The sequence below is a fragment of the Cetorhinus maximus genome, chromosome 1 (assembly GCF_964194155.1).
Source record: "Cetorhinus maximus chromosome 1, sCetMax3.hap1.1, whole genome shotgun sequence".
NCBI classification, from domain to species: Eukaryota; Metazoa; Chordata; class Chondrichthyes; order Lamniformes; family Cetorhinidae; genus Cetorhinus; species Cetorhinus maximus.
The window spans coordinates 183,185,199-183,211,532 of record NC_135879.1 but is presented as its reverse complement, the minus strand read 5'-3'; the positions used below and the strand labels follow the sequence as shown (position 1 = coordinate 183,211,532).

At 43.1% G+C, this 26,334-nt stretch overlaps 1 long non-coding RNA gene across 1 annotated transcript in view; it reads left to right on the top strand.

The window, feature by feature from the left end:
- Window positions 1–930: 930 nt before the first annotated feature.
- LOC144685794 (uncharacterized) overlaps window positions 931–26,334 on the top strand; it is a 42,191-nt gene continuing 16,787 nt past the window's right edge. Inside the window, exons 1-3 of the long non-coding RNA XR_013577781.1 lie at window positions 931–1,139; window positions 1,220–1,490; window positions 5,772–5,854. This is a non-coding gene — a long non-coding RNA (uncharacterized LOC144685794). The remainder of the gene's footprint in view (window positions 1,140–1,219; window positions 1,491–5,771; window positions 5,855–26,334) is intronic.

Below are 26,334 nucleotides of genomic sequence, written 5' to 3'. Positions count from 1 at the left end.
CAGCAGACATGAAAGCCGTAGGGACTATCGAGTCCATGCCAAGTCTCTCTCCCCTGTTCTCTCCCTGTAGCCTTGCAAGTTCTTTCCTCTTCAGGTATTTATCCAATACCCTTTGGAAAATCACAATAGCATCTGCCTCCATCACCCTTTTCAGTCAGTGCAATCCAACACATAGCCACTTGCTAGATAAAAAAAGATTTCCTCATGTTTCATTCATTTGCTAATCACTTTAAATCTGTGTCCTCTGGTTCGCAACCTTTCCACTAATGGGAACAATTTCTCTCTATCTACTCTGTCTAGACCCCTCATGATTCTCCTGTTAACCTGCTCTTCTCCAAGGAGAACAATCCAGCTTCTCCAATCTAGCTACAAGACGGATATTCCCCACCCCAGAAGCATTCTCATAAAATTTTTCTGCAGCCTCTCTAAGGCCTTCACATCTTTCTCAAAGTGTGATTTCCAGAATTTGACTCGATACTCCAGTTGAGGATCTAACCAGTGTTCCATAATGGTTCATCATAATTCCCATCCTTTTGAACTCTATGCCTCTGTTATAAAGCCAGGATCTCATATGCTTTTTTACCGCTTTCTCAACCTGCCCTCGAACCTTCAACGATTTGTGCGCATACATCCCAACACCATCACACACACCCCCTGTGCCCCCGCTCCCACCCCCACAACTTGGTCCCTCTGCTCCTGCATCCCCTTTCAAATTGTATCTTTTGTTTATGTTGCCTCTCCTCATTCTTATCAAATTGCATCACTACATACTATTCTACATTAAATTTCATCTCCCATCTGCCTACTCATTCCACTAGCTTGTCTATAATCTCTAAGCCATGATCTTGAGCAGACCAGGATACTGTGTTATAAAATATTGAAAAGATTCCTTGTAATCTGTGCATTTTATATTGTTTCCACTTGACACAGGGGCTGCCAACAGATTGTTACCTACAATTCAGAAATAATCAACATCAGCAAGTTGCCATGAATTTCTGGTATCTGCACAACATGTACAAATGCTAAGAACAACCAACACTGCTAAGACCACTACAATTGACCTAAATGCGACTGTGCAAAGAAGAGCACGAAAATGAGCTTCTGACCCCTGCTAGAGAGAGAATGCATATGAACGTCAGGTGAGAACGAGACCAGGCTCAGCTGTAATGCCCTCTAGTCAACTAGCCTGCCAGCAATAACCATTTCCTCATGCCAACAGAGGGCGATGATGAGAAGTGACTCAAGCATTCTGGGAGAAGTCACCGCAGCCAGCGACTCAGGAGGGAATTGAGGAGAAGGACTCTTACACGCAAAAGGAGGAAGAGCATCCAACAGAGGGTGTTGGTGAGAAGTGACTGAAGCATTCTGGGAGAAGTCACCACAGCCACTACGACTCAGGAGGGAATCGAGGAGGACCGACTGTCAAAGAACCTCGGGGATTCGTGGCCTTGTTTCCAGGGAGCAGACTCGAAGGGAGGAGCACCGGAGCAGTGAGTATAAATCTAGCTTACCTCGGATTCGCGGCCTTGTCTCCAGGGAGCAGACTCGGAGGGAGGAGCACTGGAGCGGTGACCTCGGGGCACAGAGTAACTGAAGCCAAAACTGAAAAAGTGACATCACAGGAAAGCTGTGACCTGATTGGTTGGTAGGAAATCTACATCAATTTTGAAAAAAAAAACTGCAAAGCTAATTAATAAATTAATTATCTAAGTCGAGATGGCTGGGCAGGTGATGTGCTGTAGCTGTATGATGTGGGAGCTGGCAGATCCCATTGCGAGCTGCAATGACCACATCTGCAGCAAGTGTTGGTTGCTGGAGGAACTCCGGCTCGGAACTGATGAGCTGGAGTCCGAGCTCCAGACGCTGCAGCACATCCGGGAGGGGGAGAGTTACCTGGACGCTTTGTTTCAGGAGGCGGTCACACCCGGTAGATTAAGTACCTCAAGTTCGGTCAGTGGTCAGGGTCAGCAGGGTGTGACTGCAACTGAGGCAGGTAGACGGATCCTGTGTTCAGGAACAGAGGAACCTCAGCTCTTGACCTTGTCCAACAGGTACGAGGTACTTGCTCCCTGTGTGGATGAGCCAGCCGACCACGGCACCGTGGCACAGGAGGCCATTCAAGAGGGGGGAGCAAAAAGACAAGTGGTAGTTGTAGGGGATTCTATAATTAGGGGAATTGATAGCATCCTTTGTAAGCAGAATCGAGAGTCCCGCATGGTATGTTGCCTGCCCGGTGCTAGGGTGAGGGACATCTCTGACTGGCTTGAAAGGATATTGGAGAGGGAGGGGGAGGATACAGTTGTTGTGATCCATGTCGGGTCAAATAACATAGGTAAGACAAGGAAAGAGGACCTGTTTGGGGATTATCAGGAACTAGGAACTAAATTAAAGAACAGGTCCTCAAGGGTTATAATCTCCGGATTACTACCTGAGCCACGTGCAAACTGGCATAGGGACGCGAGAATAAGGGAAGTAAACACGTGGCTAAAGGAGTGGTGTGGGAAAGAGGGGTTCCATTTCGTGGGGCACTGGCATCAGCATTGGAACAGGAGGAATCTGTACCGTTGGGATGGTCTCCACCTGAACCAATCTGGGACCAATGTTCTATTGAAAAAGGTAAATAGGGTGGTCAACAGGACTTTAAACTAGAAACTGGGGGGGGAGGGAAGGGTAAAACTCCAAGAAATATGACTAATGGGAAACAAATCAGCAGGTTAGCGTTTGCGGGGGTGGATTCAACTTCATGGAAAATTATGAAAAACCTGAAAAAAAAAGGAGAGCCCAGGAGAGGCTATTAAAGTCTCCAGAACACAAAATAGAACAGAGTGTTTGGAAAGGGCTAAGAATCTAACTTCAAGCACATCAGACAAAGGGACAACAAAGAGAAAGGGGACGGGAAATACAGGACTGAAGGTGTTGTATCTGAATGCACGCAGTATATGAAATAAGGTAAATGAGCTTGTGGTGCAGATTGAAATTGGCAGGTATGATGTGGTGGGCATCACGGAGACATGGTGGCAAGGGGATCAGGACTGGGGCTAAATATCCAAGGATATACACCCTATCGAAAAGATAGGCAGGTTGGCAGAGGGGGTGGGGTTGCTTTGTTAGTAAGAAAGGAAGTTAAATCGATAGCAAGAAATAACGTAGGTTTAGATGATGTAGAATCTGTGTGGGTAGAGTTGAGGAACCGCAAAGGTAAAAAAAAACATAATGGGAGTTATGTACAGGCCTCCGAACAGTAGACAGGATGTGGGGCACAAGATACACCAGGAGATAGAAACAGTGTGTAAGAAAGGCAAGGTTTCAGTGATCATGGGGGATTTCAATATGCAGCTAGACTGGGAAAATCAGGTTGGTAATGGATCCCAAGAAAAGGAATTTGTGGAATGTCTACGGGATGGCTATTTGGAGCAGCTTGTGGTGGAGCCCACTAGGGAACAGGCAATTCTAGATGTAGTGATGTGTAATGAGGCAGATTTGATAAGGGAGCTTAAGGTGAAGGAACCCTTAGGAGGAAGTGACCATAATATGATAGAATTTACCCTGCAATTTGAGAGGAAAAAGCTGGAATCAGATGTAACGGCATTACAGTTGAATAAAGGCAACTACAGAGGCATGAGGGAGGAGCTGGCCAGAATTGACTGGGAGATGAGACTAGCAGGAAAGACAGTGGAACAGCAATGACAGGAGTTTCTGGGAGTAATTTGGGAGACACAGCAAAAATTCATCCCGAGGAAGAAGAACCATACTAAAGAGAGGACGAGGGAACCATGGCTGACAAGGGAAGTCAGGGACAGCATGAAAACTAAAGAGAAAGCATAAAATGCAGCGAAGAGCAGTGGGAAACCAGGGGATTGGGAAGCCTACAAAGACCAGCAGAGGACAACTAAAAAAGAAATAAGGAGGGAGAAGATTAAATATGAGGGTAAACTAGCCAGTAATATAAAAGAAGATTGCAAGAGTTTTTTTTAGATATATAAAGGGTAAGAGAGAGGCAAAAGTGGACATTGGGCCACTGGAAAATTATGCTGGAGAAGTAGTAGTGGGGAACAAAGAAATAGCGGAGGAACTGAATAGGTACTTTGCATCAGTCTTCACAGTGGAAGACATGAGTAACATCCCCAAAGTTCAAGAGAGTCGGGGGGGCAGAGGTGAATATGGTGGCCATTACCCAGGAGAAGGTGCTAGGAAAACTGAAAGGTCTGAAGGTGGATAAATCACCTGGACCAGATGGATTACACCCCAGATTTCTGAAGGAAATAGCTGAAGAGATAGTGGAGACGTTAGTGATGATCTTTCAGGAATCACTGGAGTCAGGGAGGGTCCCAGAGGACTAGAAAATCGCTAATATAACCCCCCGTTTAAGAAGGAAATGAGGCAAAAGACGAGAAATTACAGGCCGATTAGCCTGACCTTGGTCGTTGGTAAGATTTTCGAGTCCATTATTAAGGATGAGATTTCAGAATACTTGGAAGTGTATGATAAAATAGGGCAAAGTCAGCAAGGTTTCATCAAGGGGAGGTCATGCCTGACAAATCTGTTAGAATTCTTTGAGGAGGTAACGAGTAGTTTAGACAAAGGAGAGCCAATGGATGTTATCTACTTGGACTTCCAGAAGGCCTTTAACAAGGTGCCGCACAGGAGGCTGCTCAGTAAGATAAGAGCCCATGGTGTTAGAGGCAAGGTACTAGCATGGATAGAAGATTAGCTGTCTGGCAGGAGGCAGAGAGTGGGGATGGCGGCTGGTGACTAGTGGAGTTCCGCAGGGGTCAGTGTTGGGACCACAACTTTTCACTTTATACATTAATGATCTAGATGAAGGAACTGAGGACATCCTGGCTAAGTTTGTAAATGATACAAAGATAGGTGGAGGGACAGGTAGTATTGAGGTGGCGGGGAGGCTGCAGAAGGATTTGGACAGGTTAGGAGAATGAGCAAAGAAGTGGCAGACGGAATACAACGTGGGCAAGTGTGAGGCCATGCACTTTGGTAGAAAGAGTAGAGGCATAGACTATTTTCTAAATGGTGAGATAATTCAGAAATCTGGAGTGCAAAGGGACTTGAGAGTCTTAGTCCAGGATTCTCTTAAGGTTAACTTGCAGGTTGAGTCGGTAGTTAGGAAGGCAAATGCAATGTTGGCATTTATTTCGAGAGGACTAGAATATAAAAGCAGGGATGTGCTGCTGAGGCTTTATAAGGCTCTGATCAGACCACATTTAGAATATTGTGAGCAATTTTGGTCCCCGTATGTCAGGAAGGATGTTCTGGCCCTGGAAAGGGTCCAGAGGAGGTTCACGAGAACGGTCCCAGGAATGAAAGGCTTAACATATGAGGAACGTTTGAGGACTCTGGGTCTATACTCGATGGAGTTTAAAAGGATGAAGGGGGATCTGATTGAAACTTACAGAATACTGAAAGGCCTGGATAGAGTGGACATGGGGAAGATGTTTGCATTAGTAGGAGAGATCAGGACCCGAGGGCACAGCCTCAGAATAAAGGGAAGACCTTTTAGAACAGAGGAGAAACTACTTTAGCCAGAGAGTGGTGAATCTATGGAATTCATTGCCACAGAAGGCTGTGGAAGCCAGGTCATTGAGTGTATTTAAAACTGAGATAGATAGGTTCTTGATTGGCAAGGGGATCAAAGGTTACAGGGAGAAGGTGGGAGATTGGGGTTGAGAAATTTATAATCCATGATTGAATGGCGGAGCAGACTCGATGGGCCGAATGGCCTAATTTCTGCTCCTATGTCTTATGGTCTTATTTAGGCAAAGTACTGGAAGGCTGGTGGCATTCGTAAAACCAAAAGCAGGATGAGTCAAAGCCCTTCAGGAGGGGAGGACAGGAAATTGTGAGTAAAAGAAAGTTCACAAAAGGTTCTTTCATTTACATCCACTATTTTTCGCTTGTGTATGTGCTCCCAATATGAGGCAGAATGTAACTTCGTAAATATTATCTTTGGTTGATAGCACCTTAAAGAGCTGATGTATTTTACTTATGCTGGCTAGGCTTCAGGTATGTGAGCAATAAATTAACATTTATTATTTTGAATTCATCCCTTTTTGACAATTAGATAATACTGGTGTCTGTACCTTGTGATGTTTCTAACAGCAGTGATCTTAAAATCCAGGCTCTTCAGCAGCAGTAACTGGAGTCAGTTCCCATTAGTGTTGAAAATGGAACAATGCCATGTAAGTTAAATTTCCAAGCAACAGCAAAGTGAACAGCTTTACATTACTTAAATAAAAAGGGAAAGACAAATAGAAACCATCAAATTGCATTTACAAACCACCAGGGAGCACTCTTTATCAACATTGCCTTGACATGATAATACAAGTGATCAGGCTGAGCAGCAGACAATTAGTAATGGGAGGAATGAAATACAATCAAAATGAATAATATTTAATCTTGCATTTAGCACTTACCTTTGCAGAATACAATGAGATATATTGAACTATGAATCCAGTAGAACACCGCATATCAGACTTCAATGATGCCAAGCAGTGGGTGGTAATGTGACGAGGTAAAATAAAGTGAGTAAAAGTGAATGCATATGATTTTCCATATAAAAAGATAGTTAAAAAAAAGAAAGAGCTTGCATATGCTCAGGATGTCACCAAACACTTCACAGCCTATTCATTACTTTCTTATATGCTTCATTACATAGGCAAAGATATCGTGCAATAATCACAAAAAGATCTCAATCCTGATAGTATCGCACAGAAAAGAATTGCAAATGGAAATGAAAGACAGTGCAATGTAATGTTCTCATATCATTGAAGCCTCATATTGGTGAGGACGCACTATATTGTTTTACATGAAGGACGAATAACATTAAAAAACAAGTACACTGTTTGTGTGAGCTGTCATATAATTGAGATTGATGCTGATCAGGCTGAATATGTGACATTTGGATATAGAATAATGTAACTACACTTTCAACTCTAAAGTGCTCAACTTTTAAAATGGTAGGAGGGTACCTAGCTGTAAGCAAAGCACTCAACATTTTTCCAGACATCAGAATGTAAATGCAGTAACAACTCAGGGGTGAGGTTTGCCAGCACTGGTTATGTTAAATAAAACAAATATGTTAAGATCATATGATCATAAGAAATTGGTTGCAGGAGTAGACCATTCCGCACATCAACCCTGCTCCAGCATTCATTAAGATCATGGCTGATCTGAACTCCATTTCAATTCCACTTTCAACTTCCTCAACTCCATTTTCCTGCCTGCCCGCCCAGAATCCTTAACTTCCTTGCTGATCTGTATAACTCAACCTTGAATATATTCAATGAGCCAGTTTCCATTGCTGTCTGTGGAAAAGAACTCCAAAGACTCACAACCCAAAAGAAGAAATTCCTCGTTATCTCTGTCTTAAACATAGAAAATAGGAGCAGGAGTAGGCCATTCAAGCCTGCTCCACTAAACTAGCATTTAATTGATGTTTATTTTTCCTTTGAGGTTGTATTTAAATTCCACCTACTGCCTTTGTGGGATTTGCACCTGTGTCCCCATCTTGCACTATCCATAGTTGTACCCTCTTGTTTATTTTGCCTCTCCTCCTTCTTCCTCCTAAAATCTATCATTTCACTTTGCTGGGAGTTGGAGCAGAGTGGACCTGCGGGAGACAGTCGAGAGCTGAGGAACAACTATAAAAACAGACTGGGGATTCGAGTGAGGCCTACCTTGCTGGGAGTCAGAGCTGAGCTGAGGACTGCACTGTTTCACAGTTTCAGCTGCTGTGAGGCTGCAGGAGGAGCTAGGGAGGCAGGAAAAAAGCAATGGTAATGTCATAGGAAGCTATAAAGTTGACTGGCCGGTAAGTGCTCAGTCTAAGGGACTGTGTGTGAAAAACCAGCTTAGGACAAGCGAGTTCAGGTAGATCTATAAATAAAAAGAATTAAAACTTTAAAATAATAAAGCAAAATTTGAAAACTTTAAAATTAAAATAAAACAATGAAGATAAAAAAGCAATAAAAATAGAGTAATTTAAACAAACATCTAAAACACATACCTTGAGGTTAAGAAGCATATAAGCTTTAGTTGTCAGTGGTACCAGCATTAATATCTGGATCTGGGCACTGCTGGCCATGCCAGCATTTGTTGCCCATCCCTAATTGCCCTTGAGACGGTGGCAGTGATCCCTCTGTACCACAGCATTCTGCAGTTTCTCTCCATTTAAATAATATTCTGCTTCTCTATTCTTACTGCCAAAGTGGACAACATCCCATTTTCCCACATTATAGTCCATCTGCCAAATTTCACCCCGCCTCCTTTTCCTTTATTCCTGTACTTCTAAAATGTCAAATACCCTTGAATGTTCACGGTCCTAGTCATGGTCACTTTACAACCATGTCTCTGAAATGGCTATCATATCATATTAATGTATTCAATAAACACAGTAAATTGTAGCATACATAGGAACAAAGTAATTAAAGTAAATTAACTAAATAACATAAGTTAGAATGGGGGGACAGATGTTATATTGCAGCTATGAGATGTGGGAGCTTTTGGACGCCAAGGCAATTCATGACAAACACGTCCATAGGAAGTGTAAGCAGCTTGAGGAATTCCGGATCAGGATTATTGATCTGGAAGCCGAAATCCCAACATAAGGGAGGGGGAGAAATAGACAGTCACACCTCATAGAAGGGGGTCATCTGCTTTGGTCAGCAGTGAGGGACAGAAGAATGTAACTGTCAGTGAGGCAGGTAATGGGACCGAGCAGACAGTAGGGGAGGAGCCTCAGACTTTGCAATTGTCAAAAAAGCCTGAGGTGCTCACAACCTGTGTGGATGAAAGCAAAGTCTGCAAGGTGGATGAGCTCGCTGGCCATGGGACTGTGGTACAGGAAGCCGTTCAAGCGGGGGGAACTAAAAGTAATGTAGTGGTAGTAGGAGATAGTATAGTGAGGGGGATTGACACTGTTCTCTGCAGCAAAGAACAAGACTCCAGAAGGCTTTGTTGCCTGCCCGGTGCCAGGGTTCAAGACATCTGCTCAGGGCTGGAGAGGAACTTGCAGTGGGAGGGGGAGGATCCAGTTGTCGTGGTCCATGTCGGTACCAATAACACAGGTAGAACTAGGAAAGAGGTTCTGCAAAGTCAACATGAGGAGCGAGGTACCAAATTAAGAAGCAGAACCTCAAAGGTAACAATCTCTGGATTATTACCTGAGCCATGTGCAATTTGGGCATAGGGCAAATAAGATTAGAGAGACGAATGCGTAGCTCAAAGACTGGTGTGGGAGAAGTGGATTCTGGTTTGTGGGGCACTGGCATCAGCACTGGGGAAAGTGGGGGCTGTACCGTTGGCACGTTTTACACCCGAACCATGCTGGGACGAGCAACCTCGCAAATCGCATAACTAGGGAAGTAGAGAGGGCTTTAAACTAGACAAGGGGGGTGAGGAATCAAGCTTGGGTAAAGGTAGTAATTCAAGTTGTAGAGTCAAGACAGGAGAGCAAAATAGTAATGTGAGAAATGAGAGTCAGAGAATGGCAGGAAGGGACAGAGAGAAAAAACCTAACAATACATCAACAGTCAAGACTACATGTTACAAAGGTAACAAAAAGACAAAATTGAAGGCTCTCTGTCTGAATGCATGTAGCATTCATAACAAAGTAAATGAATTGATGTCCCACATTGAAGTAAATAAATGTGATCTGATAGCAATTATGGAGTCGTGGCTGCAGGACAACAAAGACTGGGTCTTTAATATTGTGGGGTACATGACATTCAAGAAGAATAGGAAGCTAGATAAAGGTGGAAGGGCAGCACGGTTAATCAAAGAGGGCATTGTTGTAATAGTTAGAGATGACCTTGGTTCAGGAGATCAGGATGTCAAATCGGTTTGGGTGATGAGGAATAGCAGGGGAGCAAAATCATTAGTGGGAGTGATCTGCAGGCCCCCTAACAGTAGCCACAGTGTAGAACAAAGTATTCAAGAGAACATATTGTGTGCTTGTGATAAAGGGACGGCAATAATCATGGGTGATTTTAATCTACACATAAACTTGAAAAATCAGATATGCAGTAGTAGTCTGGATGAGGAGTTCTTAGAATGCTTTCGAGACAGTTCTGGAACCAACCTGAGAGCAGGTTACATTAGACTTAAATAAGGGCAACTATGTGGGGATGAAAGCTGAGCTAGCTAAAGTGAACTGGGAAACCAGGCTAGAGGATAGATCAATAGAGAAGCAGTAGCAGACATTTAAGGGGATATTTCAGAGTATTCAGAATAAGTACAATCCTACTATAAAGAAAAATTCTAAGGGGAGGACCCACCATCCGTGGTTAACTAAAGAAGTTAAGGAAAGCATCAAACTTAAGGAAAAAGCATGCAACTCCGCAAGGATGAGTGGCAGAACAGGCGATTGGCCAGAATATTAGGAATGGCAGAGAATAGCTAATTGGTAAAATAGGAGAAAGAAATTAGAGTATATGGGGAAGCTAGCTAGAAATGTAAAAACGGATAGCAAGTATTTCTACAGGTACTTAAAAAGGAAAAGAATAAGTAAACTGAGCGTTGTTCCTCCAGAGAGTGACAGTTATTAGTAGATAATAAGGAAATGGAAGAAATGAACAAACATTTTGCTTCTGTGTTCACTATACAGGATACAAAAAACATTCCAGTAATAGTGAAACATCAGGAGGTGATCGGGAGAAAGGAACTTGGTGAAATTGAAATCACTAGGGAAATGGTACTGAGCAAATTGATGGAGCTGCAGGCTGGCAAGTCTCCGGGTCCCAATGTACTACATCCTAGGGTCTTAAAAGAGGTGGCTAATGAGGTAGCCGATGTTAATTTTCCAAAATGCACTAGATTCTGGAAAGGCTCCATTAGATTGGAAAATAGCAAATATAAGCTCTATTCAAGTGGGGAGGGAGGCAGATAAGAGGAAACTATAGGCTAGATATCTTGACGTCTGTCATGGGGAAGTTATTGGAATTGATCATTAAGGAGTTTATAGCTGGGCACTTAGAAGAGCTCAAGGCAATCGGGAAGGGTCAGTATGGTTTTGTGAAAGGAAAATCATATTTAACCAGTTTATTGGAGTTTCTTGAAGGAGTAACATGTGCAGTGGATAAAGGGGAGCCTGTAGGCGTACTGTACTTGGATTTCCAGTAGGCATCTGATAAGGTGTCACTTCAAATAGTATTATGGAAAATAAAAGCGCATGGTGTAGTGGGTAACATATTAACATGGGTAGAAGATTGGCTGGCTGGCAGAAAGCAGAGAGTATGCATAAATGGGTCTTTTTCTGATTGGCAGGATGTGATGAGTAGAGTCCCACAGGGGCCTGTACTGGGGCCTCAACTTTTTATGATTTACATCAATTACTTAGGTGAGGGGAGTGAAGACATGGTAGCTAAATTTGCAAATGACATAAAGGTAGGTAGGAATGTATGTTGTGAAGAGGGCGTGAGGAGGTTGCAGATGGATATAGAAAGGTTGAGTGAGTGGGCAAAGATCTGGCAAATGGAGTTTAATGTGGGAAAAAGTGAAGTTGTTCACTTTGGCAGGAAGAACAAAAAAGCAGATTACTACTTAAATGGAGAATGGCTGCATAATTCTGAGGTGCAGAGGGGTCTAGGTGTTCTAGTACATGAGTCACAAAAAGTTAGTATGCGGGTACAGCAAGTAATTAAGATGGCTAATGGAATACGATCCTTTATTATGAGAGGGATTGAACATAAAAGTAAGGATGTTATGCTTCAGTTATGCTGGGCATTGGTGAGCCAGCACCTTAATTACTGCATGTAGTTTTGGTCTCCTTATTTAAGGAAGGAGGTAAATGCATTGGAGGCGGTTCAAAGGAGGTTTACTAGATTGATACCTGGAATGATTGGGTTGTCTTATGAGGAAAGGTTGGGCAGACTGGGCTTGTTTTGACTGGATCTTAGAAGAATGAGGGGTGATTTTATTGAAGTATACAAGATCCTGAATGGCTTTGACAAGGTGGATGTCGAAAAGATGTTTCCTCTCATGGGTGAGTCCAGAATTAGGGGGCACTGTTTAAAATTTAGGGGTCATCTTTTTAGGGCAGAGATGAGAACAATTTTTTTCTCTCACAGGGTTTTGCAACTTTGGAATTCTTTACCTCAGAGTGTGGTGGAGGCGAGGTCATTGAATATTTTTAAGGTAGAGGTAGGTAGATACTTGTTCGGCAAGGGAATCAAAGGTTATTGGGGGTAGATGGGAACATGGAAATCGAACCACAAGATCAGCCATGATCTTGTCGAATGACAGAGCAGGCTCGAGGGGTTGAATGGTCTCCTCCTGTCCCTATTTCTTATGTTCTTATGTTTGCATTAAATATTATCTACAACATGTCTGCCCATTCTACCAGCCTATGTCCTCTTGAAGTCTATCATTATCCTCCTCACAATTCACAATACTTCCAAGTTTGTATGATCTGAAAATTTTAAAATTGTGTCCTGTACATTCATGAATGGGTCATTAATATTGATCAAGCAAAGCAGTGGCCCTAATACTGATCCTTGGGGAATCCCACTGTATACCTTCCTCCAGTCTGAAAAACAATCGCGACTCTCTATTTCCTATCACTCAGCCAGCTTCTTGTCCAAAATGTTAATGTCCCTTTTATTCCAGGGGCTTCAACTTTGCTGACAAGCCAATAATGTAGCATTTTATTAAATTTATTTTGGAAGTCCACCTACACCATATAAACTGAATTCCCCTCATCAACCTCCTCTGTTACTTCATAAATTAACTCAATTATATAGGTTAAACATGATTTACCTTTAAAAAAAAATCATGTTGACTTTCATTACTTAATCAATACTTGTCCAAGTGACTGTTAATATTGTCCTTGATCTAAAACTTTTCCTCCATTGCAATTAAACTGACTGGCCTGTAGTTTCTGCTTTATCCTTATAGCCTATTTTGAACAAGGGTGTGGTATTTGCAATTCTCTGATCCTCTGGCACCATCCCATATCTTAGGAGGATTGGCACATTATGGCCAGTTTCTCCGCAATTTCCAACCCTACATCCCTCAGCATCCTCAGATGATCCCATCCGGTCCTGGTGATTTATCAATCTTAAGCACAGACAACCTTTCTAATACCTCCTCTTTATCAATTTTTAGCCCATTCAGCATCTCAACTACCTCTTTTTTCACCATGACTTTGGCAGCATCTTCCTCCTTGGTAAAGACATATGCAAAATACTCATTTAATCCCTACCCTTAGCCATGCCCTCTGCATCCATGTGTAGATCCTTGTTTTGGTCCCCAAATTGGTTCCACCCTTCCTCCAACTATCCTTTTACTATCATATCCCCATGGAAGACTTTAGGATTTGCTTTCATATTAGTTGCTCATTCTCTTCTCATACTCCCTCTTTGTGCCTGCTATTTGCTTTTTTACTTACCCTCTGAATTTTCTATATTTTGCCTGGTTTTCATTTGGATTATCAAACTGAGATCTGTCATACATACCCTTCATCTTACTCCCTATCGCTTTTGTCAACCCGTGAGTTCTGGATTTGGATGCCCCTCTTTTTCGCCTTGTGAAAATGTATCTCAACTGCAGAACTTGCGACGACCCTAGCCACACTGTTCCATTACAGCTACAACACTGGCATCTATCCAGCAATGTGGAAAATTTCCCAGGTATGTCCTGTTTACAAAAAGCAGGACATATCCAACCTGGCCAATTACTGCCCCATCAGTCTACTCTCAATCATCAGTAAAGTAATGGAAGGGATCATCAACAGTGCTATCAAACGGCACTTGCTTAGCAACAATCTGCTCACTGATGGCCAGTTTTGGTTCAGCCAGAGCCACTCAGCTCTTGACCTCATTATAGCTTTGTGTCAAACATGGGCAAAAGAGCTGAACTCCAGAGCTGAGGTGAGAGCGACGGCCCTTGACATCAAGGCCGCATTTGACTGAGTGTGGCATCAAGGAGCCCTAGCAAAACTGGAGTCAATGGGAATCGGGGGAAAACTCCCCACTGGTTGGAGTCATACCTAGCACAAAGGAAGATGAGTGTAGTTGTTGAAGGTCAATCATCTCAGTTTCAGGACCTCACTGCAGGAGTTCCTCAGGATAGCGTCGTAGGTCCAACCATCTTCAGCTGCTTCATCAATGACCTTCCTTCCATCATAAGGCCAGAAGTCAGGATGTTCGCTGATGATTGCACAGTGTTCAGCAGCATTTACAACTCCTCAGATACTGAAGCAGCCCATGTCCAAATGCAGCAAGACCTGTGCAACACCCAGGCTTGGGCTGACAAGTGGCAAGTAACATTTGCACCACACAAGTGCCAAGCACTGACTATCTTCAACAAGATAGAATCTAACCATCACCCCATGACATTCAATGGCATTACCATTACTGAATCCGCCACTATCTTCATCCTGAGGGTTACCATTGATCAGAAACTGAACTGGAATATCCATATAAATACTCTGGCTACAAGAGCAGGTCAGAGGCTAGGAGTCCTGCAGTGAGTAAATGACTTCCTGACTCCCCAAAGCCTGTCCACCATCTACAAGGCTCAAATCAGGAGAGTGTTGGAATACTCTACTTGCCTGGATGAGTGCAGCTCCAACAACACTCAAGGAGCTTGACACCATCCAGGACAAAGCAGCCCACTTGATTGGCATCCAATCCAGAAACATTCATTCCTTCCACCACTGACATATAGTGGCAGCAGTGTGTTCCATCTATAAGATGCACTGCCACAACTCACCAAGACTCCTTGTACAACATCTTCCAAACCCATGGCCATTAACATCCAGAAGAATAAGGGCAGCAGATAGATGGGAACACCACCACTGGAAGTTCCCCTCCAGGTCACACAACATCCTGACTTGTAAATATATTGCCATTTCTTCACTGCTGCTGCGTCAAAATCCTGGAATTCCCTCCCTAACAGCAATGTGGGTGTACCTACACCACACAGACTGCAACAATTCAAGAAGGCAGATCACCCCCTATGATGGATTGGGAAACGTTACTTAAAGGAATGACAGTGGATAGGCAAAGGCAAACCTTCAAAGACTCATGGGTGAACTGCAACAATTGTTTATTCCTGTCTGATGCAAAAGTAAAATAGGAAGGGTGTCCAAACCATGGCTTACAAGGGAAATTAGAGATAGTATTAGATCCAAGGAAGAGGCATACAAATTGGCCAGAAAAAACAATAGACCTGAGGATTGGGAGCAGTTTATAATTCAGCAAAGGAGAACTAAGGGATTGATTAAGAAGGGGAACATAGAGTACGAGAGTAAGCTTGCAGGGAACATAACTGTAAAAGTTTCTACAGGTATGTGAAGAGAAAAAGATTGGTGAAGACAAATGTAGGTCCCTTACAGTTAGAAACATGGGAATTTATAATGGGGAACAAAGAAATAGCTGACCAACTAAATACATACTTTGGGTCTGTCTTCACAAAGGAGGACACTAATAACATGCCAGAAATGCTGGGGAACACAGGGTTTAGTGAGAGGGAGGAGCTGTATAAAATCAGTATTAGTAGGGAAATGGTGTTGGAGAAATTGATGGGATTGAAGGCTGATAAATCCCCAGGGCCTGATAATCTACATCCCAGAGTACTTAAGGAAGTGGCCCTAGAAATAGTGGAAGCATTGGTGGTCACCTTCCGAGATTCTACAGACTCTGGAACAGTTCCTACAGATTGGAGCGTAGCTAACGTAACCCCACTATTTAAAAAGGGAGGTTGAGAGAAAACAGGGAATTATAGACCAGTCAGCCTGACGTCGGTAGTAGGGAGAATTCTAGAGCTGATTGTAAAAGATTTAACAGCTGAGCACTTGGAAAACAGTGGCAGAATCAGACAGAGTCAGCATGAATTTAGGAAAGGGAAATCATGCTTGACAAATCTACTGGAATTTTTTGAGAATGTAACCAGTAGAGTTGATGAGGGGGAGCCAGTGGATATAGTTTATTTGGACTTTCAGAAGACTTTCAACAAAGTCTCACATAAGAGATTAGCGTGTAAAATTAAAGCGCATGGGATTGGGGGCAGTGTATTGAGATGGATAGAAAACTGGTTGGCAGACAGGAAACAAAGAGTAGGAATAAACTGGTCTTTTTCCGAATGGCAGGCAGTGACTAGTGGGGTACCGCAGGGATCGGTGCTGGGACCCCAGTTATTCACAATGTATATTAATGATTTAGATGAGGGAATTAAATGTAATGTCTCCAAATTTGCAGATGACACAAATCTGGGTGGGAGGATGAGCTGTGAGGAGGATGCAGAGATTCTTTAGTGTGATTTGGAAAAGCTGAGTGAGTGGGCAAATGCATGGCAGATGCAGTATAATGTGGATAAATGTGAGGTTATCCACTTTGGTAACAAAAAAAGGAAGGCAGATTATTATTTGAATGGCTATAAATTGAGAGAGGGGAATGTGCAACGAGACCTGGGTGTCCTCATACACCTGTCGCTGAAGGTAAGCATGCAGGTGCAACAGGCGGTAAAGAAGGCAAATAGTATGTTGGCCTTCATAGCGAGAGGATTCGAGTACAGGAGCAGGGATGTGTTTCTGCAATTATACAAGGCCTTGGTGAGACCACACCTGAAATATTGTATGCAGTTTTGGTCTCCTTATCTGAGGAAGGATGTACTTGCTATAGAGGGAGTGCAGCGAAGGTTTATCAGACTGATTCCTGGGATGGCGGGACTGACATATAAGGAGAGATTGAGTCGGTTGGGATTATATTCGCTGGAGTTCAGAAGAATGAGGGGGATCTCATAGAAACCTATAAAATTCTAACAGGACTAGACAGGGCAGTTGCAGGAAGGATGTTCCCAATGGTGGGGGAGTCCAGAACTAGGGGTCACAGTCTAAGGATACGGGGTAGACCATTTAGGACTGAGGTGAGGAGAAATTTCTTCACCCAGAGAGTGGTGAGCCTGTGGAATTCGTTACCACAGAAAGTAGTTGAGGCCAAAACATTGTCTGTTTTCAAGGAGGAGTTAGATATAGCTCTTGGGGCGAAAGGGATCAAAGAATATGGGGAGAAAGCGGGAGCAGGCTATTGAGTTGAATGATCAGCCATGATCGTAATGAATGGCGGAGCAGGCTCGAAGGGCCATTCAGGCCTACTCCTGCCCCTATTTTCTATGTTTCTCAAGGGCAATTATGGATGAGCAATGAATGATGGCCTGGCCAGAAATGCCCACATCCCATGAATGAATAATAAAAAAAAATGAACCATCTGCTCTCTAAAGGCAACCCATTGTTCAGTTACAGTCTTTGATTTCCATTTACATCAGACAGATGCACTCTCAACCCACTGAAGGTGGCCCTCCTCTAATTATGTATTTAATTTTAAATTGTACTTTATCATAGCCAATCTCAACCTTATGATATGATAAATACTGAATGCACTAATTAAGTACTTTTGAATGTAATTAATGGAAAAATGTAGGAAGACAACAATTTTTTCATGCTGTAGTTTACTGAAAATGCAAGCTTATACCAGTAGTGCTGGCAATAGGACCTCTAGAACATTAATGAATGGCAGGATCACCAGTGTATCTCCTTAGTCAGTGAGATTTAAGGATTGAGAAGAACCAGATGATCAATAGAGAAGGAATGTGACTTACAATGGGTGAATTAATCAAAATCAGTTACAGAGAGTGAAATAAGAGTGAGAGAGAGGCCTCATTAGATATACTTGGCTGAGAGCCCAGACATCAATTAAAATATCAGAACTCCTGCTCCCCAGAGGAATCAGTTTTTTAAGCATAGGAGAAAGCTATCAATGGATTATTTTTTTTCAGATCTATTTTTTACACACACCACTATACACTATGGGGTTCATTGGTCCTACAAAGTGTACACTGGGTCAATGGGCATGGAAGTGCCCGTGTTTGGCATGGAGGGCATGAACAGACATCGCGGTGGAAGGACAGAGCCTGGTATAGTGGGCATAAGAGAACATAGGGGGTGGGTGGGAGGGCAGAGCTGGTCATAGACGGCATGAGGGCCTTTTGAACTTACCTTTTAAAAGGTCCCCTCATTCATATTAGTATTCACAACTCCTTTAATGAGCCGTGAACCATGACTCTTTAAAAACCTGGCCTGACTCCATGGAAATTGCAGAGGCATGAGCACAATGGAAGTGACAGGTCATGAGTGCCAGATTTGGGCTTCTGACAGGAAGCAACCCACATCCTTTAAAGGCACTCACAAAATTCACAAAGCCCGGGAATGCATCGAGAATCCCGGAATTGGGACATGCCCACCATCACTTAAAGGGCTCTTGACTTAAGCCAACTCAGTGGAAATCCTGGCCTATGACTCAAATTTATACAGATTTCTGATCGGCTGAATTGTATTTTACTGAAAACTCTTAATTGGATCAACAGAGGCTATCTGCTAAAATCACTGGAAGTTTCCAACCTCCTTAATTCCAGGTATAAAAAGACAAGGGTCTTGTGGATTTGGGTATGTGCCAGTAAATCTCTCACCTCTTTCAAGGAAATATAGTTTAAACATATCTTTCAAGTTTGGCATTTAAGTTGCAGGTGAAAAAATTATGAATTATCGGTAGACTCGTGGAATCTCAAATCAAGCACATGAGTTTTGGTTATTTATTAAAATCTGATCTTTACTACTTTACCTTTCCAAGAATGTCATTGATACTTCTATTATAAGTATATCATTGTATTATATCACTGTTAGTTTATTTGCTTGTTTTTTTATTTATTTAATAAATTTTCCTCATGATTTATACTTTAAGCAAGATATATTCTAAGTAATCACTTGATAGTACAGAACTTGAATAGAGAGACATGTTGCCAAAGTTTTTGTCTTGCACTCATCAGGACAAATGCGAGAATGCCAAATTTCAAATGACCAACAACAATTTATACTACAGGAGAAAAGCGTGCTTGTTGGTTGTAGGGGAGGTGATGACGTGGTGGTAATGTCACTGGATAAATAGTCCAGAGGCCTAGGCTAATGCTCTGGGATGTGGATTTGAATCCCGCCACAGTAGCTGGAGGAATTTAAATTTAGTTAATGAATCTGGAATTAAAAAACTAGTCTTGGTAATAGTGTCCATGAAACTATTGTTGATTGTCATAAAGGCCCACTCAGGGAAGGAAATCTGCCATCCTTACCTAGTCTGGCTTATATGTGACTCCAGACCCACAGCAATGTGTCGACTCAAGTACCCTCCAGCAATCTAGCTCAGGATGTTCTCAGTCATCAGCTGTAGTAAATCACTACAAAGTGCCCTCCAGCAATCTAGCTCAGGATGTTCTCAGTCATCAGCTGTAGTAAATCACTACAAAGAGGAATGATACCAGACGGATCACCTGGCATTGACCTAGGCACCGGAAAAAACAATGGCAAACCCAGTCCTGTTCACCCTGCAAAGTCCTCCTTACTAATATCAGGGGGCTAGTGCCAAAATGGGGAGGGCTGTCCCATAGAATAGTCAAGCAACAGCCTGACATAGTCATACTCACTTACAGAAATGTCCCAGATACCACTATCACTATCTGTCCAGTTGGTGGGACAAATCAGAGATGGTGATAGTGTTGGGACCAGAGGTGGCGGCACACGAAGCAGTTGCCCAGGGAGTTCTCAATATCGATTCTGGACAACATGAAGTCTCATGGCATCAGGTCAAACATAGCCAATCATAGGTAGCACCATAGCTGGTCAAGTCCTAGAGGAAATCGCTGCTAGATTGGGTCTGCCACAGGTCGTGAGGGAACCAACAGGGGGGAAAACATACTTGACCTCACCCTCACCAATCTACCTGTCACAGATGCATCTGTCCATGACAGTATTGGTAGGAGTGACCACCTCACAGTACTTGTAGAGATGGAGTCTCACTTTCACATTGAGGATACTTTCCACCGTGCTAAGTGGGATAGATTTTTAACATATCTAGCAAACTCTAAACTGGGCATCCATGAGGTACTGTAGGCCATCAGCAGCAGCAGAACCATGCACAACCACAATGTGTAACCTCATGGCCTGGCATATCCCCCACTCTACCATTACCACCAAGCCAGGGGATCAACCCTGGTTCAATGAAGAGTGCAGGAAGGCGTGCCAGGCATGCCTAAAAATGAGGTGTCAACCTGGTGAGGCTATAATAGAGGACTACTTGCGTGCCAAACAGCAAAGCAGCAAGCGATTGACAGAGCTAATTGATCCCACAACCAATGGCTCAGATCTAAGCTCTGGAGCCCTACCATATCCAGTTGTGAATGGTGGTGGACAATTTAACAACAACCTGGAGGAGGAGGCTCCACAAATATCCCCATCCTCAATGATAGAGGAGCCCAGAACACCAGTGCAAAAGATAAGGCTGAAACATTTGCTACAATCTTCGACCAGAAGTGCCGAGTGGATGATCCATTTTGGCCTCCACCTGAGGCCCCCAGCATCATAGATGCCAGTTTTCAGCCAATTCGATTTACTCCACGTGATATCAAGAAACGGCTGAAGGCACTGGATACTGTAAAGGCTATGGGCCCTGTTAACATTCCAGCAATAGTACTGAATACTTGTGCTCCCCAACTTGCCATTGCCGTGCCCCAAGCCAAGCTGGTCCAGTACAGTTACAACACTGACATGTACACAGCAATGCAGGAAACTGCCCAAGGATGTCCTGTCCACAAAAGCCTGGACAAATCAAACCCAGCCAATTACTGCCCCATCAGTCTACTCTCAATCATCAGCAAATTGATGGAAGGACTCGTCGGCACGTACTCAGCAATAACCTGCTCACGTAGAGAGCAGCTTCCAAACCCACAACTGCTACCATCTAGAAGGACAAGGGCAGCAGGCACATGGGAACACCACCACCTGGAAGTTCCCCTCCAAGCCACACGCCATCCTGATTTGGAAATATTTCACCGTTCCTTTACTGTCACTGGGTCAAAATCCTGGCACTCCCTCCCTAACAGCACTATGGGTGTTCCTATACCACATGGACTGCAGCAGTTCAAGAAGGCAGCTCACCATCACATTCTTAAGGGCTATTAGGGATGGGCAATAAATGCTGGTGTAGTCAGTGACGCCCACATCCCATGATTGAATTTTTAAAAAACTAACGTTCATTTGGGTTCCGCCAGGCCCACTCAGCTCCTGACTTCATTACAGCCTTAGTCCAAACATAGATAAACGAGCTGAGTTCAAAAGGTGAGGTGAGGGTTACTGCTCTTGACATCAAGGCTGCATTTGAACGAATGTGGCATCAAGGACAAAAACAAAAATAGCTGGAAAAACTCAGCAGGTCTGACAGCATCTGCAGAGAGGAATACAGTTAACGTTTCGAGTCCATATGACTCTTCATCAGAACTAAGGAAACTGAGGTGAAATATTTCTGTTAGAAATAATGCTGTCAGACCTGCTGAGTTTTTCCAGCTATTTTTGTTTTTGTTTCAGATTTCCAGCATCCACAGTATTTTGCTTTTATCTTCGCGGCATCAAGGAGCCTGGGCAAAACTGGAGTCAATGTGAATCGGGGGGAAACTCTCCGCTGGTTGGAGTCATACCTAAGACAAAGGAAGATGGTTGTAGTTGCTGGATGTCAGTCATCTCAGCTCACTGCAGGAGTTCCTCAGGGTAGTGTCCTAGGCCCAACCATCTTCAGCTGCTTCATCAATGACCTTCCTTCCATCATAAGGTCAGAAGCGGGATGTTCACTGATGATTGCACAATATTAGAAATATATCACCGTTCCTTCACAGTGGCAAGGAAAATTTGCACCATTCAAGTGCCAGACAATGACCATCTCCAACAAGAGAGAATCCAACCATCTCTCCTTGACATTCAATGGCATAACCATCACCGAATCCCCCACTATCAACACCCTTGGAGTTACCATTGACCAGAAACTGAACTGGACCTGCCATATAAATACTGTGGCTACAAGAGCAGGTCAGAGGCTGGGGATTCTGCAGTGAGTGCACCTACTACTCCCCAAAGCCTGCCGACCAGCTACAAAGCACAAGTCAGGAATATGATGGAATACTCTCCACTTGCCTGGATGAGTGCAGCTCCAACAACACTCATGAAGCTCAACACCATCCAGGACAAAACAGGCCGCTTGTTTGGCACCCTATCCACCACCTTGAACATCCATCCCCTCCACCACCAACACACAGTGACAGCAGTGTGTACCATTTACAAAATGTATTCACCAGGATCCCTCAACATCACCTTCAAAATCCCTACTACCTAGAAGGACAAGGGCAGCCAACAGATGGGAACACCACCACCTGCAAGTTCCCGTCCAAGCCACTCACCATCCTGACTTGGAGATATACCGCTGTTCCTTCACTGTCACCTTATCAAAATCCTGGTACTTCCTCCAGAAAAGCACTGTGGGTGTTCCTTCAACACATATTCTGCAGTAGTTCAAGAAGGCAGCTCACCACCACCTTCTCTAGGGCAATTTGGATGGGCAATAAAAATGCTGGCTCAGCCAACGACGTTGGCGTCCCGTGAATGAATGAAAATTGGTCGACTCTGATCAGCCAGAGCATTGGCATGGAGAATGCAATTGGGAACTATAGGTTCTGCATGTTTCCAGGTTATTTAAAAAAGGCATAAGGCTTGAATAAGTTACTTATGGGCAGAATTTCCCCCCCGCCCATCAGGGGGGGAGTTGAAGAGAGGGCGCGCGGAGGCGCACCTCCAATCGGCACCCCTGATTGGGAGTGCGCCACCATTTTATGTGGGCGTGCCAATTAAGGCCCGCCCAGCGTTGCATCTGTGTGGAAGTGCTGTGCGCTCCTTGTGCGGGCGGGGGGGAAATCCCTAAACCCAAGAGTGCGCTGTTTCGCGCACGCGCACGAAAGAGTGCACTCATCTCCCTGAGGCTAAGTGCTGCCTCTGAGACATCGGCTGTACATTTAAAAATTTGAAAAATAGAAAAAAAAAAATCCCTGACATGCCCCCTCATGTGACACTGTCACATGAGTTGGGACATGTCCATAACTTTTACATACACTTTAATTCCATTTTTAAAAACCTACATGAAACCTCATCCCGCCCGTGGATGAGCTTTCATGCTTTTTCCAATGCCCGACAGGGCTCCTGGCCTGCCTGCCAATCTTAAGGTTGGACAGGCAGGTCCATTAATTAGTTCAATGACTCTCATTGGCCATTGACAGGTCGGCGGGCGCACAGCAGATTCTGCTGAGCTCCCGTCTACCTGAAAATTTAAATGGGGCACGGTGACGTCGGGCGTTCCGTCCAACGTCACCGCGCGTCATTTTACGTCGGCAAGCGGACCCCGCTCCCCTCGCTCGCCGACCGGGAAATCCTGGCCTATGTTTGCAGAGAACAGGTCCATGCATATGAATCTATGTCACTTCTAGAAAGTGTAAATAAGCCATATTATGAGCTTGTCCTAATATCTTAAATCTGTAGTATAAATTGTTGCAAACATTTGAAATTTTGCATTCTTGTGTTTGTCCAGATTATTGCGAGACAAAATGCTGCACCAGCATCTCTTTCTTTTCAGCAATATTCTATTATGAGTGTTCACTTTGGAAGCCAGAATGGATATCTTATAACAGCATAAGATAGCAAAATACCAAATGACCATTACAAGCAGGGTTTGCTGTGGGTTAACCTGTGTGCATTACCAGAACATCTCCTAGAGTTACAAGCTAAGATGGGCACTCTCAAATGCTTGGAAAATGATCAAATACCTATGATGATGGTGTAAAACACGAAAGCAAAATTAACTTAGGATAAGAGGATTTGGAAGGACCCAAACAACTGACAATTAAATTGTTTTATAAAGTAATTGGCCAGGCTAATTAACAAATGGGCCATTTAAGCAAGGTACTAGAGAGTGACTGGCACCTATGCAACATCATCCAGCCAGGATTAATGCCATGAGGCGGTGAAAAAAATTATAATGGAAAATAAAGATAATAACAGGATATGTGGTAAATGCATGTTGTTTGTTAAACAAGGATAATTACTTGAAACATTAACCCAATCTTTCTATTTTTGAATGCTGACTGACCTGTTGTGCAGTTTCAGAATTTTCTGTATGCACTTCAAATTTTCAGTATTCATTTTTCTTACCCCAACTGCTTCCTCCCTGTAACATTTCTTTAAGAGCAATTAACACCAAACAAAGCTGAGCCATTCACAGAACAGCGTTATTTGTAAGATTATTTGGTGCAGAATATATGTTTATAATGTTACTTCCTACTAATCAACTGAGCTTATCACTAAATAAACTTCTACAACTGTGTCACAATATTCAATGTAGGCAACATCATATCTCAACTAGATGAGCTGTATCCATTGGTAATACCTGTCTTGATAACCTACTGCTGCCACAAAGATGCAAACAATAAATAGACTCAAACTGCCTCGGCAAACTCCATGCTGCAGGTGACATAAAATAAACAATCCAGGCTACAATGTCATCTCGAAGCTCAGTTGTTCTTTATATATTAATTAAAATGCAAATTTCAAATTAAATCACATAAGATAGAAACACAGCCATGTTTTTGAACCATCAAATAAACATTGAAAAAATTTGAGATATATGAAACAACTAAAATCTAATATTCATGCCCTCTAGGCAGCAGCTCAATATTTTCTATGAGAACTGAAGATTATAATTTGATATAAACAACAGTACCTCAGCAGTGGCTTACCTCAACATTGATGTCCGTACTACATGACAGGTATTACCAATGAATACAGCTCATCTAGTTGAGATATGATGTTGCCTACATTGAATATTGTGACGCAATTGTGGAAGTTTATTTAGTGATAAGATCAGTTGATTAGTAGGAAGTAACATTATAAACATATATTCTGCACCAAGTAATCTTACAACCACATGGGCTTTGGTTCGGGACAACAATCTCAGGGTCAAATGGGAAACAACCACCCATCTTTTTAAACTTTTAAACTGAAAAATGGACTCAGCAGTTGGTCCATCACTGTGAAGAGGGAGCCCCTCCATAAGGTGGCCTACTGCAGTTGTGGCCCAGCAGGTGGGCTGGGACTCGAAGCCTGCCTAGAGTGTTGGCCCAAGGACTGTGTCTGCAGGATAACTCCAGGCAGCTAAGCTAGTTCACGCACCTCAGGGATCCTACAGGTTGACTGGAATGTTCCAGTTGGGCTCTGAAAGCAGGCTTTACTAGCCCTTTAATTCCTCCTACCTAAGGAAATAAGAAACAGGAGCATGAGAAGACTATATGGCCTGTTAAGCTTGCTCCATGATTCAATATGATCATGCCTGATCTTGGCTTCAAATCCATTTTCTTACCTGCTCCCCATACCTCTTGATTCCCTGAGAGACCAAAAATTTGTCTATCTCAGTCTTAAAGATATTCAGTGATGGTGCATCATTGAGGTAGATAATTCCAAAGATTCACTACACTTTGGCTAAAGAAATTTCTCCTCATCTCATCCTAAATGAATGAAACCCTTATCCTGAAATTGTGCCCCCTTGTTCTAGATTCCCAGCCAGGGGAAACAAAATCTTAGTATCTACCCTGCCAAAGTCCCTTCATAATCTTGAAATCATTGAGATCACCTCTTATTCTTCTAAACTCCATATAATGTAGACTCATCATAGGACAACTTTCTCATCCCAGGGACCAATCTAATGAACTTCCGCTGTACTGCCTCCAATGCAAATACATCCTTCCTTAAATATGGAGACCAAAACTGCGCACAGCATTCCAGTGTGATCTTAACAAAGCCCCGTACAATTGTAACAGCACTTCTTTATTCTTGTATGCCAATCCCCTTGCAATAAAAACCAACATGCCATTTGCCTTCCTAATTGCTTGCTGCACCTGTATGCTAACTTTCTGTGTTCCTTGTATGGATACAGTGAAATCTCCCTAAACATCAAAATTTATAGGTTTCATGCCTTTTAAAAAAATCTACTTTTCTATTCTTACGATGAAAGTGATTAACGTCATACTTTTCCCCATTATTCTCCATCTGCCAACTTCTTACCAACTAGCTTAACCTGTTTATATCTCTTTGCAGCCTCTTTGTGTCCTCCTCACAACTTGCATTCCACCTACCCCTGTATCATCAACAAATGTAAATGCATTACTCCCTGTCTCTTCATGTAAGTCATAAATTATAAATAGCTGAGGCCCAGCACTGATCCTTGTGCACTCCACTAGTCACAGCCTGCCAATTTGAAAATGCCTCATTTATCCCTACTGTCTGCTTCCTGTCAACCAGCAAATCCTCTACCTATGCTAATATATTGCCCCAGCTCCATGAGCTCTTACCTTGTGTTTGGACATTTGGTGTCACACCTTATTGAATACCTTTTGGAAATCCAAGTATCCTGG